This window comes from Miscanthus floridulus, chromosome 17 (genome assembly GCF_019320115.1).
Source record: "Miscanthus floridulus cultivar M001 chromosome 17, ASM1932011v1, whole genome shotgun sequence".
Taxonomy (NCBI): Eukaryota; Viridiplantae; Streptophyta; class Magnoliopsida; order Poales; family Poaceae; genus Miscanthus; species Miscanthus floridulus.
The window spans coordinates 104966123-104985947 of record NC_089596.1 but is presented as its reverse complement, the minus strand read 5'-3'; positions in this window follow the sequence as shown (position 1 = coordinate 104985947).

The window sequence follows — 19825 nt, the reverse complement described above, 5'->3', positions numbered from 1 at the left end:
GTTGTACGGTGAAGGGGCTGAGCAAGCAAGCGACGCGAAGAGAGAAGGTTGCTAGAGGTAGCGGATGCAAGACGGCGTGGTAGGATGGAGAGTAGAAAGATGGGGGGGACCCCGCATTTATTAGCGGAATAGGGCGGAAGGCAAACCAACCGCCCCAGACTCCTCGTCAAACACGCCCAGACCATGCCACGCCGCATGGCAAGCACAAGTAATAATGCCTCCAAACTTATTGCGTCATTATCCTGTGGACCGGGTGTACGCATTTTCCCTCAATCTCCATGGCGAGGGAACCCACCGGTGTCGCTTCGCCTTCATGGGCCCTGAACCACCATAGGAAAGTGGGACACAGGGCTCAAACACTCCTACAACCCATTAACACCCAGGAGTTCGAAGGCTGGCCCACCGCTAAGTTCACAGCCGCTCCAGGACACCCTAGAGCGAGGAGGGGAGGAGGGAGGGCCACCAATGGCCTATACCTAAGGTGTGCGAAGCGCCACGGGTGCCCCCAACCCTCGTCTCGAGTCTTGGGTGATGCGCGATCCATGGTTTCCCTCGAAGGGAGGCGACGAGCCCTTGGGACCGGTCGAACGGACCCAAGAACTATATGGGCCAGCCGCTAAGAATCTAGACCATGTCACTAGCTTGACCATGAGCCAGCGCCTAGCGAACGGGGACCGGAGCTCCATTCGAACGTACCCATCAATGGCTCAACAAGCACCATGGATCGTCCAACAAGCATAGCATGGTACGGCTCACCCCCTCTGTCTCGTGAAGGAACGCGTGAAGGACGACGAATAGAGATAGGAAGTCACCTGATCGGCCTCCCTGTGATGCTTGGGGGCTCGGGGGCTCCACGCGCGTCCCATGAGTTGCGCAAGCAATGAGGAATGATACATGCGAGGAGAATGCGCCCTCGGGTGGCACCGACAGGGACCACTCCACACGATTCAAGCCTTTGGAGAGGTGTCTCCCCCCTCTAAAGCCTCGAGGGCTACACCCAGTGGGTGTGCTCGCATGCACCCACCAGATGAATCCTCCCGAGGGTAGACCATCGGCATGTACTCTATCCTAAGTCATGACGTTCATCCATCCTCAAGCCTATGAAGGAGTGACTCACTCCTCTACAGACTCAGGGGCTACTGTCGGATATAAGTATCTGAGTATCCGACAGTTACAAAATAAACCACTAGCCTTGACCCAGCTGAGGATTAAGGATGACGAGATAGCCCCACCCGACCCCTAGGGACGCAGGACCCGCTACGTCCATCACAGGGCACGGGGTCTACCCTGTCTGACCCAGAGACGTGGGCTCCACCTCGCCCGACCCCAAGGGTGCGAGTTCTGTCTTGCCCAACCCCCAAGGGTCAGGTCACCCCTATGCGAACAATAAAGCCCAAGGGTAGGGCTCGCACTACTTTAACTATCCGGGACATGCGGATCTGACACTCTAGGAAATCTCACGATATCTAAGACACCGATGGGTCAGCACTATGCCAACGATCCCCTGCTACCCCCAACCACTATGAACATAGGACACTGGCCTAAGGTCATGCCCCTAACGCCAGGGGAGGACCGGTACGCCTCGACGTGACTGGCGGCCGCCAGAGACTATACCTCGGCACTCATGTCACTAACAGTGTCGCGAGGGCCAACACTGTACCACTTGGTTCCCACGTAACCCAAGATACGGGGTCTATCCATAATGCCGCATGTTAGGAAAGGATGAGGCGCCGCTTATGCGATCCCGCTGCCATCTACAGGACCTACAGGACCTGCCCGCGGAGGAGAAGGGCAGCGCCACTTCGTGCTGTGCCCTTTTGCTATTTTCTCTATCTCTCTCTCTTTCTCTCTCTCTTGTACCCTGGGCCCTTCCCTTGGTGTATAATAGGGAAGGCTAGGCGCCCCATTGAAGGGATAGAGCCCCGCTCATCACAAAAAAAACACTCGAACTCTACCACAAACTCATAGAGACTTGGGACCTGCTCCCTATCTTGACCGTTTGTAACCCCCTACTACAAACTTGGTGCCAATAACACGAGCAGCCATGAACTGGACATAGGGACATTCTGCCCAAACCAATATAAACCCTCGTGTCCTTTGAGCACAGCCATCTGGGCCTTGATGCATAATATACAAATTCACTAGTTAGCGGATTCGAAATGTCGATAGGGAGGTTGCGGATGATGAAGTTGTCATTGCCCACGCCTCTGGCTTGACAAGCAAGACGATAGTCCTCAAGCCAAAGGCCAGAGTTTGATTCCTTGGAGTACTTGAGAATGTTTGTTGGTGCACGGTATCGTTGTGAGGGAATGGTGCACACGAGTATGTGTCGACCAAAAGCCCAAGGCCCTAGTGGAGGGGGCTCGGACTTCGGTCCTCATTGGCGTCGTAGCGCCCGCCATAGCAAGGGTGATAGCCATGGTCGGCCCCTTGCTGCCTGTCCTCCCTTTCGCACCTGTAGGCGTCTAGGATGATACGGGCATCGCGGATGGAGCCGACGCGTTCCCGAACCGGGGGCAAGTCGGCACCTCTGGCACATGTGTGGTTCCTGGTGGACTGATGCATCACCCATGTCATGCCTGGTAGAAGGGTGTTGGCTAGCGTGAGCTTTCCGCCTGCTGCTCTGCCGCACGCCCAAGCAGCTCGTGGATGTTTTGCTGGGTCTTGTGCTCTTCAGGGGTTGTGGGCACTAGGAGCCCATGGAATAAAGCCACTGCGGCGGCAATGTTCTGGCTGGCTCGAGTGAATCGTGGAAGACCATCATCGTCTTCCATGATTTTCCATTGCATGTCGCGGGCCGTGGCACGTGCGTGCCCTGGTTCGGTGCAGTGGTGCTCGATCTCTTGCTTGAACTGAGCTCTCGCTGCCGGGCCTGCAGCTGCTCCAACCGCATTCTTCCTTGTAAGGGAGGAGCAAAGGCCACTAGAGCCGATGGATACGGGACCACCACCCCCTTTGCCAGGATGTGAGCGAGGACTTCCCGTGGGTTGATCTCTGCACCACTGGTGCTCGAGGCGTGACCGTCGTGGATCTCCGCTATGAAGCACTTGTGCGAGGGGTGGTGGCTTCCATCGCTAGACTAGGAGCTGGGGAGGGACTCAAAGTCTGTCCTTAGAAGAACGTAGATAGATTCTAAGGCATAGTCCGCCATTCCCACGAATTCGTCATCCGTGTCGGACGGGCGCATTCACTGTGTCTTGTAGTCGCTAATGACCCCCGTGGAGTTGCGGAGGCCAAAAGGGTATGCGGTCAAGGCATCCCTTGGGTAATTCTTTAGAGAGAGCGGATTTCCTTCGCAGTTGAAGGGGGGAGCCTGGTTTCTCATGAAGGTATGATCCTCTAGAGTGTGGAGCTACAGCCTGTCGAGGGTCTCGGTGACTGCCTCAAGGCTGATTGAGGGAGGAGGCTGGTGCCATTGCACCAGGCCAACTCGAGCCTGCCCTCCTCAATGATAAGGAAGTCTAGGGCCCCAAATCGCACGCGTGCGCCCGAGACAAAGCGAGGCAAGGTCACTGGCCATCCAAGACCGAGTGGTTGAGATTGTCGTGACGCGCAAAAAGGGCCCCTACCTAGCGCGCCAACTATCAGCGTTTCAAATCCGTCGGCTAGTAAATTTGTGTATTGCGCGTCAAGGCCTGGATGGCTGTGCTCAAAGGACACGAGGGTTTATACTAGTTCAGGCAGAATATCCCTACGTCTAGTTCGTGGCTGCTCATGTTATTGGCACCGATGTGCTCATAGTAGGGGTTACAAGCATTCGAGAGAGGGAGCAGGTCCCAAGTCTCTGTGAGTTCGTGGTCATGCAAACGAGAGTGTACGCGTGGTGTTCTTCTTGATCGGTGGATCAATCCCCCCTCTTAAGAGGACACCTGACCTTCCCTTTTATAAGTCGAGGGAAGGACTGGGGTACACAAGAGAGAGAGAGAGACAGCGAAATCTCGCAAGTGGCACCTCATCCTTCCTGGCGTGCAGTATGGTTAACAGATCCCCTGTCTTGGAGTGGCACAGGGACCGAGTGGTACAGTGCTGGTTCGCCTGACCCTGTTGGTGGCGCGAGTGCTGAGGTACAGCCTTCAGTGGCCGTCGGTCACGTCAAGGTGCGCCTGCCTCTTTCCTTGTGTTAGGAGCATGGTCTCAGGCACCCTACGTTCGTAGCGGTTGAGGGCGGCAGAGATCTTTGGCACAGTGCCGACCTATCGGTATCTTGGGTGTCGTGGGATCTCCTAGAGTGTCAAATCCGCACGTCCTGGTCAATCAAAGCGGTGTCAGCCCTGTCCTTGGGCCTTATCTTTCGTACAGGGGTGATCCAACCTTTGGGGTCAGACGAAGTGGAGTCTGCCCTCCCTAGGTCGGGCGAGGTAGGACTCGCGCCCCTAGGTCAGGGCGAGGCAGAGTCCGCACCCCTGGGATTGGGCGAGGCGGAACCCACGCCCCCGGGTCAGGGTGGGGCGGAGCCCGCACCCCTCGAGTCAGATGAGGTGGACCCCACACCCCGTGGTCAGGTGAGATAAGGCCCGGCCTTTGGGGGTCGAGCGGGGCTATCGCATCATCCTTAATCCTCAGCCAGGTCAAGGCTAGTGGTTGTCATTTTGTAAGCATCGGATACCTGAATACTTATATCCGACAACCTTCGACCTTGATGAAGAATAAATCAAACTTATCAACAAGGTGGAGAAGATGATCCAAAGGCTCAATATCAAGGGTGTGCCCATCCAAATTCAAGATTTCATTTTCACCAATCAAAGAAATGAGCAAAGAAAGAAAGGATGCTATGGATGCGGCGAGTTAGGGCACTTTATGGAAATTTGTCCAAACAAGCCCACACCCAAGACAAAGAAGAAGGCGTGCAAGGACAAAGCCCTCACATCAATAAGGTCATGGGATGATTCTTCAAGTGAAGAAGAAGACCATCACAAGAGGCAGCAGGCACAAGCATTCATCATCAAGCACTTTCACGTGTGTGCCTTATGGCACGAGGTAACAAAAAGCCTATCTCTAGTGATAGTGACAATGATAGTGATAGTGATGATGAGCTACCTTCTTATGATGAAATTGTGCGAGAAAATCTTAACTTTGCTAAGGTTTGCACTAGTCAACAAAAGAAGCTTAAAAATTGAAAGAAAAATTAGATAGCTCACAACAAGCTTATGCTACCATGCTTGAACAATATGAAACATTTGCCAATCTTAATGTGGATCTATCTACTAAAATTGAGCAACTTGAGGCTAGTGCAAACACAAATAATTGCACAATCAATGATGAGCAACTTGTAAAGAAAAATAAAGAGTTAAAAGAAAAGTTAGCTTACTCACAAGAATGCTTATAAAAGTTTGCTTGCTAAAATGGAAACCATGTGCAAACATTGTGACTGAGCTAACTAATAAAGTTGCTAATCTTGAAGCCGTCGGTACAATCCCCACCAAGGCACCTAAAAAGAAAAGTTCAATCTTTGACATGCCTAAAAAGGATGCCTCTACTTCTTGCAATAATTTATGTTTAGACTCACCCTTGTGCAACCAAGTTTGTGTTGAGAAAATTATTGTAGAAACATGCACATAAGGTTGCAATGGAGAATGAGCAACTCAAGCAAGAAGTGGCTTGCCTCACCAAGGACTTGACTCAAGTGAAAGGCAAGATGGAGCAAGCCCAACTTTATCAAGAAAACACCATCAAGAGAGTGAAGAAGCTTGATGAAGGACAAACCGTGGTTTGCTACGTACTGTCACAAGGAAGGCCACAAGTCCTATGAGTGCAGGGTGAAGAATGGGGAAGGAGCTAAGAAGAAAGAGAGAAACAAAAAAGCAAACAAGCAAGCTCTCCTAACTCCTACACCAACAAGGTGGATAAGAAGGCCTCGACACCTTATCTCTTGAAAAAGAAGAAGAATAACAAGGTGGTGGCCATCAAGGTGAACAAGCAAGCCAACAATGGGGCCACACGCATTTGGGTGCCTAAAGAGATCATTTCCAACATGAAGAGCACCGAGAAGGTTTGGATCCCAAAGGGGAAGTGAGAAGTCCCATAGACTTCGGAGAATTTGGAGACTTGGCAAAGTTTTGGATGCATTTCATGGGATGCATCCCATTAGATCATGTATTTGCCAAGTGGGTTAGTGAACACTATGGACCCAAATTCCCCTTCCCATGGTAGGTAACTAGATTTAATTTCTTGCCATCTCAATTAGCATCTAGTTCCTTTTCGTACCTAGGTTTGCATTTGCATGTTTAATCTTTTATCATGCATACACTAGGTAAATCATATGGTAGGCTTGCTCGGTATCACTCTTACCCTTGGAGCAAACCTACATGGTTTAATTTGTTTAGGAGCACGGCACATAGCTTGTCTAACAATTATTTATCTAATATGTGCCAAAGTCCAAATTGTAGATAGTTTCCCCCAATTATCACTTTTGAAAATGATCCTCACATTTATGTGATATCATCCTTCAAGTGGTGTCTTTGATTCTAAAATCAATGTGCATGTCTTCTACAAGTATTCTATGCTTGTGTGCACAAATTTAGGGGGAGGTTACTCTACAAGTTGGATACTTTGAGACTAACACCCTTTCAAGATTATCATATGTGTAGTAGTCTCATTGCAAGGAAAATAGAGTCCCCGGAGATAAGCATCAAAATTCAAATGACCACCATCCATTTCAAGTGGTGTCATTCAAATTGGTTTCTACATGTGGTATTCCTAACCAATATCATTATGTTGACTTCAATTTGATATTTATATGCTTTTTCCATTGCATTATATAGATTAAACTCCCTTGTGCATTAATTTGCTGATTATGCATATATTTCACCCTCCATCATATGTATGCATATACTTAGGGGGAGCTTAGTCTATGTAATGTGAGAGTCAGGTTTTGTGATCTATTTCACTCCACTTCCAAAGGATCACAAAATTTGACCCTGCCTTGTGCTACCTAATGTCTTCCTTTTCGGTGTTTGATTCTAAAGGGGGAGAATTGGTAGGACCAAAAGCAAGCCCGATCATAATAATTTACAAGTGGTAATGATCTGAGAAAGGGAGGATAGTGGATTATGTAGTTAGGGGGAGGCTTAAATCCATAATGCCACATGGGGACATTTGTAAAGGCAAGATAAGTTTCTAAAGATGTTTACATGTGGTATCTTTTAGCTTCATATAACCTTGCCCTTTGCATTACATCCTAGCAAGTAGATAGTTTTTCATTTTCAAAATCTTTATTATTTGCTTGCTTTGGTCGTGTTGTCATCAATCACCAAAAATGGGGAGATTGTAAGAAAAATGGACCCTAGGCCCATTTACTTTGGATTTTGGTGTTTGATGATCAACAATACCAAATTGGACTAATATGTTTGCGAGTAATTGTTTTGTAGTTCAATAGGGTGCAAGACTGTGACTTGGACGAAGGCGACGAGGTGATACGATGATCAACACCTCAAGCAAGACCTAAAGTAGCACAAAAGAAGACCCAAGATATCAAGCAAAGTCCAAGACACGAAGAAAAAACCAAGTCAGGCGCAAAGATCGCAAAGTATCAAGTGAAGAAAGGGTTTATAGTGCGACCGGACGCTCTGACCGGACAGTGACCGGTGCTAAACCCTAGCGTGAAGGCGCCTGCCCGCGTGACCAGACGTTGAGGCTGCAAGTGACCGGACATGACGATGACACTGTTCATTGTCGAGGCAACAACTCAGCACTGACCGAATGCTGGAGGATGATCGACCGGACGCAGGAACAGTAGCGTCCGATCGTCATGTAGAGAGGTTCCAGAGACGCGCAGTTGCGACCGGACGCGTCCGGTGGCATGTGACCGGACACGAGCAGCGTCCGATCAGTTGATCGCACCAAAGGCCAGGTGACCATTGTGAGTGACTAGACACGTCTGGTCAATACGACGACCGCGTCCGGTTCGTTGTCAGAAAAGCTGCATTTGATCTCAATGGCTACCTTCTCACTTGGGGCTATAAATACCACCCCAACTAGCCAAGACAAGTATGGAGACTTGAAGAAACATACCAAGGGTGTTGTTACACCATTTTAGTGATCTCCACATGTATAGTGCTTAGTGATTCATTAGGTGATTAGCGTAGGTGCTTTGCGAAGTGCTTAGGTTGATTAGACCACCGCTTATGCGCTTGCTCTAGGTTTAGGCCTAGTGTTTAGTGAGGTTTGAATACCTCTTATCATTTGGTGCTTGCACGCATCGTTGTTGTACATCGGAGGGGCTTGTAGTCTTGCGAGATCACACCAACCGTGTTTGTGGTGTGGCCGCCACCGTGTACCGAAGGGAACAAGGCCCGTGGCGGTTCGGCTGGAAACTTGATAGTGAAGACTGGCAGGGAACGGTCTAGGAGAGGCTTGCCGGAAGGCACACCATGGAGACCCACTTGCACGTGGGGAAGGCCCGGAGCTATCCACGGAGTTACCTGACCGGGAGCTTGGCCCTTGGGTGGGATTCCTTGCGAGGGGCTCCAACAAGGACTAGAGGGAAGCTTGCGCGCTTCCCGATACCTTGGTAAAAATACCGGAGTTGTCGACGGGAGTTTGTATATCTCTACCTTACTCTTTATCTTCTGTATTTACGTTGCTATTGCATTACTCTTTTGCGGTAGAGATAGCAACACACTAGCAAAACTATAGTTGCACATCTAGATGGTTTATCTTTTGCATAGGTTTTGCTAAGGTGAAATTAGAGGCCAAAGTTTAGAGAATAGATTTTTCAAGTTGCCTAATTCACCCCCCCCCTCTTAGACGTCACAAGTTCTTACAATGTGCAAGTCTTCTATGCCAAAGCCACCCAAGTGATATTTTGGTGAATAAGCATGTCTTCAAGTTTGTATCTTCGGAGGTGAAATCTATTAGATATAGGTTGTTGTATCTAAAGCCCTTGAATATAACTTGATCATCATCTTTCTTTGACACAACCACTTTCTTCTCGGTGAACAAACATTGAAAGCCAAGATCACACAATTGACCAACGGATAGCAAGTTGAAGCTCAATGAAGCAACATATAGCACATTTGAAATTGAGTGGTCATTTGATATTGCAACTTTGCCCAACCCTTGTACTTTGTCCTTTGAATTGTCACCAAATGTAATTCTTTCTTGACCATCCACATCTTCATCTAGTGAGGTGAACATATGAGGATCACCAGTCATATGTTGAGTGCAACCACTATTAATAACCCAATGGCTTCCACCGGTCTTTTAGTTCACCTACACACACAAGAGATCAAGCTTGATGTTTAGGGACCCAAACTTGATGAGGGCCCTTGACTTTCTCAACTAGTGACTTAGCAACCCAGATTTGCTTAGGTCTATTCTTGTTTGATGAACCTAAGAACATGACTTTCATCTTTTCACTAGAATCCTTTCTAAGCATATAGTGAGAATTGAAAGCAAAGGGTCTAGCATGCTTGGGCAAGGGTTGTGGTGGTGGAGTTTCACACTCATGAGCAAAGTGACCTTATTGTCCACACTCAAAACATCTCTTTGTCTTAGGCTTTGACTTGTATTGTTGTTGATGTTGAGCTTGAGCTTTCTTCTCTTGATTTGCCAAGAACACAATACCACTTCTATCCATCTTCATCACGGTGTTCATAAGTAGCTCACTTTGAAGATATTATCCTCTTGTGAACTTGCTCAAACCAGTCTTGAGATATTCTTTCTCCAACTTGAGTTTCTTGTTTCTTCTCTAAGTTCATCATGATTCTTCTCCATCTTAAGCCTCTTGTTCTCTTCTCTAAGCATCTCATTCTCAAGAGCCATATCATGATCATTGTCAAGATTCTCTATCACAATTGTGTTGGTGGTTGATGTCTTTTCAAGATCCTTCTTGAGCTTCTCATTCTCATTCTTGAGCTTGATATAATCATCATAGTTATCAGACTCAACCACTTTCTTGCCTTTGCTACTAGAACCTTGCTCAATGCTCTCAACAATCAAATCATCACATGATGTGGCTATATCAATCTTAACAACATTGTTAGTAGCATCATGCGGCTCATTAGATAAAAACTCATTAGCAAGAACAAGATTATCATGATTGACCTTGATAGTGGTGTACTCATCTTTTAGCAAGTTGTAACTAATGGTGAGCTCATTGTGTATCTCCTCAAGTTTATCATGTTTTTCTCTAAGCTCCTTTTTAGAGGTTTTGAGCTCCTTAAGTTTAGATGACACAATTTTGTTTTCTTCTCTAAGCTCATCACTAGCTTTTTGGGCTATGTCATACTTTGCTAAGAGTGAATCATTCTCAAGTTCAAGCTTCTCATTTTTAGCTCTTGTCTTTCTAATGATTTTAGTGTATTGATTTAGCAATTTGACAAGATCATCATAAGAAGATGATTCAAATTCTTCATCCATTTTCATTATCACTAGCATTGTCATTACCACTACTATCATCATCATCTTGTACCTTTCGTTCACCCTTGGCCATGAGGCATAGGTGTGTAGAGGATGATGGCGATGGTGGCGGTGGAGATAGTGAAGAACCAATCACAAGAGCGGCCACCTTCTCCCTCTCATCATCACTTTTATCATCGGATGAGCCACTAGATGATTCAATCTCCGTGAGCCAATCACCAACAATATAAGTTTTGCCATTCTTCTTATTCTTGTGAAATTCCTTCTTCTTGCCATCCTTCTTCTTGTGTGGCTTGTTCTTCTTTTTTTTATCGTCATCATCACTTGAGTCATCTTTCTTGCCCTTTACTTTTCTTGTACTTGTCTTTCTTGGGTTTGGGGCATTTATGAGCTAGATGACCAAGTTCTTCATAATTGTAGCAATCTATTTCGAAGATAGGCTTCCTTCTACTACTTGTGAAAATTTTCTTTTTCTTGCCATCAAACTTGACACTATTCTTGTTTAGCTTCTTGAGCATCTTGGCGGTTCTTCTCACTATGAGAGCAAGGCTTGCATCATCAATCTCATCATCACTTGAGCTATCTTGATCAACTTTTGCTTTGCCCCTCTTCTCTTGGCTAGCCTTGAACGCCAAATCTTTCTTCTTGGTGGAAGAAGAGCTATTGTTCTGGTGAGAGTAGTTCTGTGGGGCTGTTTGGATGGGTACTCTGCTCCTACTTTCCCTCGGTTGTTCGACTCGGTTGCTTTGACTATGGTCCCTTCTACTTTCTCTGTTGTGGCTTCCGCTTGGCCCTAGTCTTTTGAAAGCAGGCTTTCTTTGACTTTGATTTTCTTGTCTGTGAGACGCTGATCTGGCGGGAAGTCTTGAGTGGGTCCTTCCGTCGTGTGTTCTTAAGGCCATTGGCCGGAGAATATCCTGGAGTTGTTCTTGTTCTTCATTGGGGTGCGAGACAGCTTTGAGTTCTTCTAATGCTTCCCAGATTTTGTCATACGGGGAATTATGCATCCTAGTTGCACACCTTTCTTCAGCTTCTTGTTCTAATTTCTTCTTATTGTACTCGGCCATATCTGATTCCTACTTATCCCAAGCTTCTTTGCGCTGTCTGGCACGACATTGGCGTCCCTGCTTCAATTTGTTTCTCCTTTCTCTGGCTTGTTTCTGGCTTTTGGTTTCACCATCATGTCCCTGGGTAAAGGGTGATATATTGGATTTGGATTTATCTGATGACCTGATGTCGGGTGCTTCTGGAGGGGCCAACGGTGATTGGGGACGACGAACCATGAATACTTCTCGAGCATGAAGTGTTCTGTTATTGATGTCAGTTTCTGTATTATCAGAGTCGTTGAGAACTTCAGTAGAGGCTTCAGCGTCGTAGATTGAATCTCCTTCTTGGTAGGGTAGAACCGTTGTCGTTGTCGTGCCAACTAGCTGGGTACTGTCATCCTCAGGAATAGAGCCTGGCCAGTGGACGATGTAGTCTTAAGATGTTATAGTCAGTACAAGGCCTTCCTGAGCTCTTGTCAGTGGCACTCTTCGCACCGGACTGGTAGATCCTTCGAGTTGTGCCTGATAAGATGTTGCCATGTTATGGAGCCCAAATGGAAAAGGATCCGACTTCTCGAGGGAAATCTGAGGGTACTCCGAGTTGAATCTTTGATGGACCGAATGCGTGTTGCGGAGTCCTAGCGGAAAAGAACTCAGACCATCATGGAAAGAACTTGGGTAAGACTCCATCTCGGATGCGGAGGCTGAGTTTGAGTCGGATGCGGTTGGCCGTGAAATCTGAGTTGGATCAGACATCACGAGCCGCGCGAGTCTTCCGTCGAGTTGATCGTCATCGTCCGCCTCGCAGATCCATGATTCGAAGATGAAGGTTGATCCCGTCGAGAAGATCATGTTGTCGAGGTCCGTCGAGCTCTTGGATGCGAATCCGCCGAAAAGCCCCTATCTGGCTCGCCAGCTGTCGATGTTTTACCACCGATAGCCTGCCACGGGGGTACCCGAGGCAGTTGTTTGGGCTTCGGCGTATGCTGAACTCGACGGTTAACGCAAGAGACAGTCGATTTATACTAGTTCGGGCCCTCGACCGTGATCGAGTAATAGCCTTTACGTCCAGTCGGCGTTAGCCTTTGCGTTGGATTGATCGGTATGTTGTGTTATATCGTCTGTCATTACAGGGGTGCCCACGGCCTCTCTTCATATCAACAGCGAAGGCTGTGGTGCGATTACAATTCTAGTCGGATCCAAAGACGGTGTCCTGAACTAAATACAGAAGGTACTTTCCATAGGAATTCGGCTAGTCTAGCCTATTCTACTCAGAGTCGGTGCAGCAGACGCTGCACCTCTTCTCGCTTCTGTCCGTGGGCTAGGCCAGGGCCCACGGCCTGTTGTCACATCGTTGGGAACCCTGTGGGCCCCGCATCGAGAGCGGTCTTTGAAATTTCTTTCAGCTATGCTATGGGACAGGCTTGCCATGTACTCTCCCAAATTGCAAGACCTCTTCTTCTGTGGGCTTGTAACATCATGCTCCCTGGTGGCCCTTTTGGAAGAGGTTCCGCCACTGCCCGCGCCTACGTGGTCAGGTGTCATAGGCGGCGTGCGGGTGCCATCGCCAACACCTCCAGCCCACATGAATGTGCCCCTGTCTGGGTTGCGCGCATCGTAGAGCGGCCACAGTAGGTCCAGATGCTCAGGTGGTGCACCAGCAGGTTCAGCAGGGTCAGAGGATTCCTGCAGCGGAGCATGTGGACGAATATCAGTGCATACGGGCGTAACTAGTGAACACGAACAAAATGCGCTGGTATTGTGAGAGGAATTACCTCGTCTTGAGTGGCTGGCTGGGTACCGTCCTGGGATGGCCACCATTCTTCATCAGCAGCAGCCCCGCCCGTGGATGGGTCACGCCCGAGCCCAGTGCAGTTTTGGAGCTCTTTCCAGATGTTGAACTTGTCTTTCAAAGCATTCAATTTGTTGCGGGCCTGCCTTTCAGACCACGGGACGTTCCCCTGCCTCAAACCGTGGTGGTACACATTCCTCCAACCGTCTCTGGTTAAGGTCTGATGAGAGAAGTTGCCTTTCTCCTTCTCTTGCATGGTGAGCTCAAGCAGTAGTCTGGTCTGCGGAGTGTCCCAGTTGGCTCGAGGGACACCGAAGGCACGGGAAGCACGGAAAGCGCAGTTGCGGTGCATCTGTTCAAGGGGGGCAATGTCTAGACTGTTTTTGTAAAAAGGACGGAAATTAAACGCCGGTGAACTTGCCTTGACTGGACGCGACGCGGGGCGAGGCCATAAGTTGTAACGCCGACCCTTAGGAGGGGAGCACGATGATGACGACGACGGAAGTGCCAGTGTTGCCAAGGTTAAGCACCAGGAGACTGCTGTTCCTGGGTAAAAGGAGGGAATATAAGTAATGAAACAACATAGCTGTGGAAGACAACAAACACAGGTTTTCAAGAAAATATGATGAATGCAATCCGTTTTGGGAAGACAACAAACAGCCATGTCAGTTACTATAAACATGCAAGTGAAAATCTGAACAGGCTTTACCATGAACTCTGAACACCTTTAAAAGTGAAAGTAAAGCCCCTTAAGTTCTTTGAATGCAATGCGTTTTGGGAAATGTTGGCTACAGTTTGGACACAGAAAGTGTTTGCTGCGGTGTCTGTCAAACTGCCTTCAAATATTGATTAGCATGGCGTGCTCGCATTGCTCGGAATAGTTTAAGAAGGCTTTTGAAAAGGTGCCTTCAAATTTCCTAGAACGCCATCAAATGCTGCTCCTCTGAGAAACACATTCAGAACTGAGTCATCGAGGCAGAGTTAGCTAGCAGTATAAAAATCTACCGATGCAATCACACCCAAATTATCCAAATACGAGGCTAAATTTCGATTCTTGCAAAGCAGCACAATTGAATCTAGTTTCTTTGCCAAGATAGGTACCTGCCTTTTGTTTTTCGTTTGATATGTTTGGTGTTTCTACGGTGGCTGGAAGGTGGCAAACCTATGCTGAAATGCTGTGGTGTAAGCTGGCTGACCCCACAGCATGAAACATTTTAAGGTTTCAACAAAAGCTAATAAACAAATTGGTCTTTGGTCTAATGGAAGACAACCATGATGAATGAGAACTTGAGTAGAAGTTGGGACGTACGCGTGCACGTAACCGGTAACCCTAATGAGCTGTATGTGCATCTGCCAACGAAAAATGGGGCAAAAGCGGAGACGTACCGGATCCCGTGGTGGAGAAGGCGAGCGGGCGGGCAAGTGTGGCGGATCCAGATGGGGAGTCAGGAGTGCTTTTCGAGGGTAACGTAGTAAAAATCCTTTATTTCTGGAATTTGCCTTTTCTTTCAAAATGAATTTATGCTTAGTCTAAAATTGGTAAATACCAAATAATAATAATATAAAGATATAATATATATTATTATTATTATTATAAATATGTACCAGTTTCCTAAAACTAACAAATAGAGTTATAGCTGTTTCCTTTTTTTAATTCTAGTTATTCCTATGCAAGAGATAGAATTCTTCGTGACATGACGAAAATTTTCTCTTTTTGAATTCTTTTTTAGTATATGAAGCAAAAATAAAGAAAAGATGGATAAGGATTGTATTCTTGAATTATTTCTCTATGTTTTATTACTTAATTTATGATTTATGAATTTCTAAATTTTTTTTATTCTATTGGATTGGATTTGTTCGAGAATTCGAAGAATTACAACAAAATCTTTTTGAAGACTAGGAGCAGGGGCACGTGCCAAGAAAGATTTGTTACTTTCCCTATGGTTTTCGAACGTTTTCAATAAAACCTTCTCGTAGAAGTATTTTCACAAAGTTTTCGGTAATATAATATTAGTAGATGCTATTCGAACCTTTCCTTTTATTAAGATTATAATTATTATTAATATTATTATATAATTATTTTATTTTTTCATGTATATGCGTCAGACACAATCTACTAATTGATCTATATTCTGGTACGAATTAGTAGTTCCCAACCGCGGGTGGAGTGAAATCCAACAAAAAAAATCAGTAACTAAAAGAATAAAAAAGCTTTTATTGAATCATTTAAGTTATAGAAAAATTCCTGAACCCAAGAATTCAAAATGACAAGTTCTTCTTTACCCAGAAAAAAAGAACCACTTAGAATAGCCAAACAGATTATATTTGTTGAGAAATGCAAAATGATATGGAGATGATCCTCATTATCTATTTTGTGGACACCACGGCGCGGGAGTCCAAACTGCCGGATCTGAAAGATGACGAGGGCGACGAGCTCGCTGGTGGCCGGATCTGAAGGGGGGCCAGTGGTGCAGGCTTCGCCGATTCGAGCAAATGAGGCGCAGACGGCGTGACCTGGTGCGCCCTTCACCGAACGATGTCGCCGAGCCACGCCATCCCCTCGTCGGATCTTGCTGGTGCCGGGATGGGGAGTTGGCTGGACGGCGGTGGGCGTGGAGGAGGCCTTCGGGAGGGGGGAAGGGGGGAGGGAGGACGACGCCGGAGCCTGGCGCAGCTGAGGGAGCTGCCTAACCCTAGAATGGCGTGAGCGAATGAGTGAGGTGAGGGCGAACAGCGGAGGCTGCTAGTGTATATGAACCAGTCGTCCGAATGAATCAGCGCAGCCGAACGGCTGGGCTGAAAGGCCAAATCATCATAAGCCGAAATCAGCCCATTTCCCACCATCCGAACAGGGTGAATGATACAGCAGATGTGGTCTCGGATGAGGAAATGCAACATATGTTTGACCAGCATGGTTTACTTAAGGACCTAGCTCATTCCAGAGAACACATGAGTGGCGACGAGAACACGCCAAGTGCTGAGCTTGTCATCAGCCAGGTGGTGTGGGACGAGGAGTTGTTACAAGCGGAGCTATTCAATGGAATGCATTGCACGGATGTTATCTGGAAAGAGGAGCCACATCATGGCACTACTAGAAATATCCACTTCTATGACGAAAATCTTAATGACGAATCTGAAACTATCATAGAAAATCGCTATCTATGACGAATATTTACGTTTCGTCATAGATCAGTGGTGACAATCCTCCAGCCCTCCCTATCTATGACGAAATCCGGCACCGTCACACAAAACCATCATAGAACAGCATAGTGTTCCTCACAAAAAAAACCGCACGACTGTTCCTGCTCATCTATGACGATCCTCTTTAAAACCGTGACGACCAGGGCTTTGTCATTGAACTAATTACACATCTATGACGAAGTTTTTCGATCTGTAACGAACAACACTTTGTCATAAATCTCCACACGGTCCTTTCTCCATCGGACGTATACCTGTGGGGCTACACACATGCAGTTATTCATCCGTCACGCTTGCAATTCATCATAAAAGTCTCTGCTCGGTCCTTTTTCCATCTGACGTGTACATGTGAGACCCTTCTCCATCCGACGTGTACCTATGGGACCTACAGTTACTCATCCATGACGCTTGCAATTCATCATAAAAGTCTCCACTCGGACCTTTCTCCATCCGATGTGTACCTGCGGGATCCTTCTGCATCCGACCTGTGGGACCAGATGGCTTACGTGTCACGTGTACCCGTGGAACCGTTTTCTATTTCCATCTGGCCTGTGGGACCTGACGGCTTGCATGTCACTTGTACCATGTCTGCCGCCGGGGTTTAATTTCTCCGTGGCTATCTTAGACGATTGGATATGTTTCGAGGGGTCCCCTACCGGGGCCTGCTAGCGTCCGATGGGCGGACCGTATTCTCCATCCGATGGTTGCCGCCCAATTGAATTCTCGCCCAAGCGCTGGTCAGGCGCGCGCTCACGGGCGAATAACCGGCAGCTGACGCAGCCTGCCCACCCTGCAGGGCCCACCTCATCCATTTTTTTTCTCTACTTTCATCAACAAACTTTAAAAAGTCATAACTCCTAAACCAAACATCCAAACTGAAATCCAATTACACCATCGGGTTTCTTGCAATAAATCCTTCAAAACAAGATCCCACATGAATATATTTAGATAAAAAAATTTAACGAACATTTGTCTAATGAAGATAGAATATTTTCTATTATTGAGCAGAGAAGATGTTCTAGGTTCAAAAAGAAACAATGTTCCGTCTTTGTTAGAAGAACATGAAATTGGTATTATAATATACATAAAATAAATAAATAAATACATAATATAAATAAAAATAATGAAATCTGGAGTAAAGCATAAGGAAAAAACACGTAATTGAGAAAAATTTAAAAGAATATCACATGGATACTTTTCAAACATATTAAAAATATACTATAGAACATCATATGTATACCAAGTGAACATCACTAAATACACCATAGAGCATAAAAAACATAATAGGAACAACACATCTATACTACATCAACATACAGAATACATCATAGAACATCATTATATACTACGTGAACATCATATGTATACTACGCGAACATCACAAAATACATTGTAGAACATCGCATCTATAACACGTGAACATATAAAAACATCATATTTATAACATGTGAACATCACAAAAAAATCATAGAACATCATATGTATACTATATGAACATGACATTATATACCACGTGAACATCACAAAAAATATCGTAAAACATCACATCTATACTATGTGAACATAACATCTCATGAAATATAGAAAATAAAAAATTAAACATAAAAAATACTTAAGTAAGGTAAAAATAGAAAATATACATGAACATACAAAATACATCATAGAACATCATCATATACTACGTGAACATCACATTTATACTACGCAAACATAAAAAAAAAATACATCTAGAACATCACATCTAGACCACGTGAACATATAAAAAACATCATAGAACATCACATTTATAACACGTGAACATCACAAAAAATATCATAGAACATCACAGGTATACTATATGAACATCACAAAAAACATCACAAAATAAGATATTATATTCCACGTGAGCATAAAAAAACATCGCAAAACATCACATCTATACTATATGAACATCTCATGGAATATAGAAAATAAAAAATTAAACATAAAAAATAATTAACTAAGGTAAAATAGAAAAATAGAATAAAAAATTAAAAAAAAGAAAAATCACATGAAACGAAAAAAGAAACAAAAATAAATTGAAGAAAGGAAATAAAAAATTAATAAGAACATGAAAGCAAAGGAAAAAGAAGAGAAAAGAAAAAAAATAAAAGAAACATAAAAATAGAAAAATAGAAAGAATAATAAAAATCACATAAAACAAAAAAATATATAAATAAAAATGAAGCACGAAAAGAAAAGAAAAAGAAAAAGAAAAGGAAAGAAAATAAAATAAAATAAAATAAAAAAGAAGAAACATACGTAACTACCAACTGGACGCTGCCGGAAAAAGGAAAAAGAAAAGGAAAGAAAAGAAAAGAGAATAAAAGAAAAGAAAAGAAAGAAAAAGAAAAGAAAAAAAAAGAAAACACACGTAACTACAACTGCCGGAAATCAAACTCGTGCCTAGTGGGCAGCGCACGCTTGCATGCACGCATGTGGGCCGCGCGTGGGCCTCGCTGCATCGCGCGGGAAGACGTCGCTGCAGTGCATGTGCGTCGCGTGGGAAGATTCGCGCGGGAGCCGTTTGGCGCACGGCTCGCGTCCGGCCGTTGGGACGCGAAGAATCGTGTTCCGTACCCAGCTTATATAGCTGGAAGGTAGGGTTATAAGTCGGTTAGATCTTAGTCTAATCAAGTAAGAGATAATCTTTACAAGAATCTAATATATGGCATATCCTAAGAAATCTTGCTCCATCTTCAGGATATCGTCTTGCTGCCTTGCGGTGTGCGTCGAGCAGTGCCGTGCTCCGCAAGTGATCATCTAGTGGGCTGGACCGTCCCTGATGGTGCGGCCCATGTTTTGCACCGTGGGTACCCGGGGTCATACTCCCCACACCAACAATTCCTCTCCATCGAGGACGTCTACATCAGCAAGCAACATGCCGACGATCACCCACTCATCTCTCCGAAGAATTATGACATAGGCGACCTCTTCTTCAGCACCTTGCAACATTTCACCACAACGCCACCGACTATGGTCCTGAAGGCATTATGCAGGCGCATCACAGGACAAGTCGACGCAGGCTAGGTATACTCGTTTCCATGACCCCGACGGGTCATGCAGACGCTATGCTTCCTAAGGACCCTCCCCGACGCCACCCTAGCCACGGCATGTTGCGCCTATGACCTAGTGATGAGCTCGGGAACATATAGCTACTACATCTTCGGCTACTTTGGCTCCTTCCACTACTGCTTTGTATTCAACAACAACGACATCGACACCGAGCAAGTTCATGACACCTTGGGGCATCTCCTTATCCAAATCAAGGAGATACCCTGGGGCAGTAGGCTTCCAGGCAATGGCGTCAACGACTGGACAGCAATTTAGCGTGAGGACGCGCTAATCAGAGAGGGGGTGATGTAACACGTCCAATATGACATCCCCAACCCGCAGCCAATTTGCCAGCTTC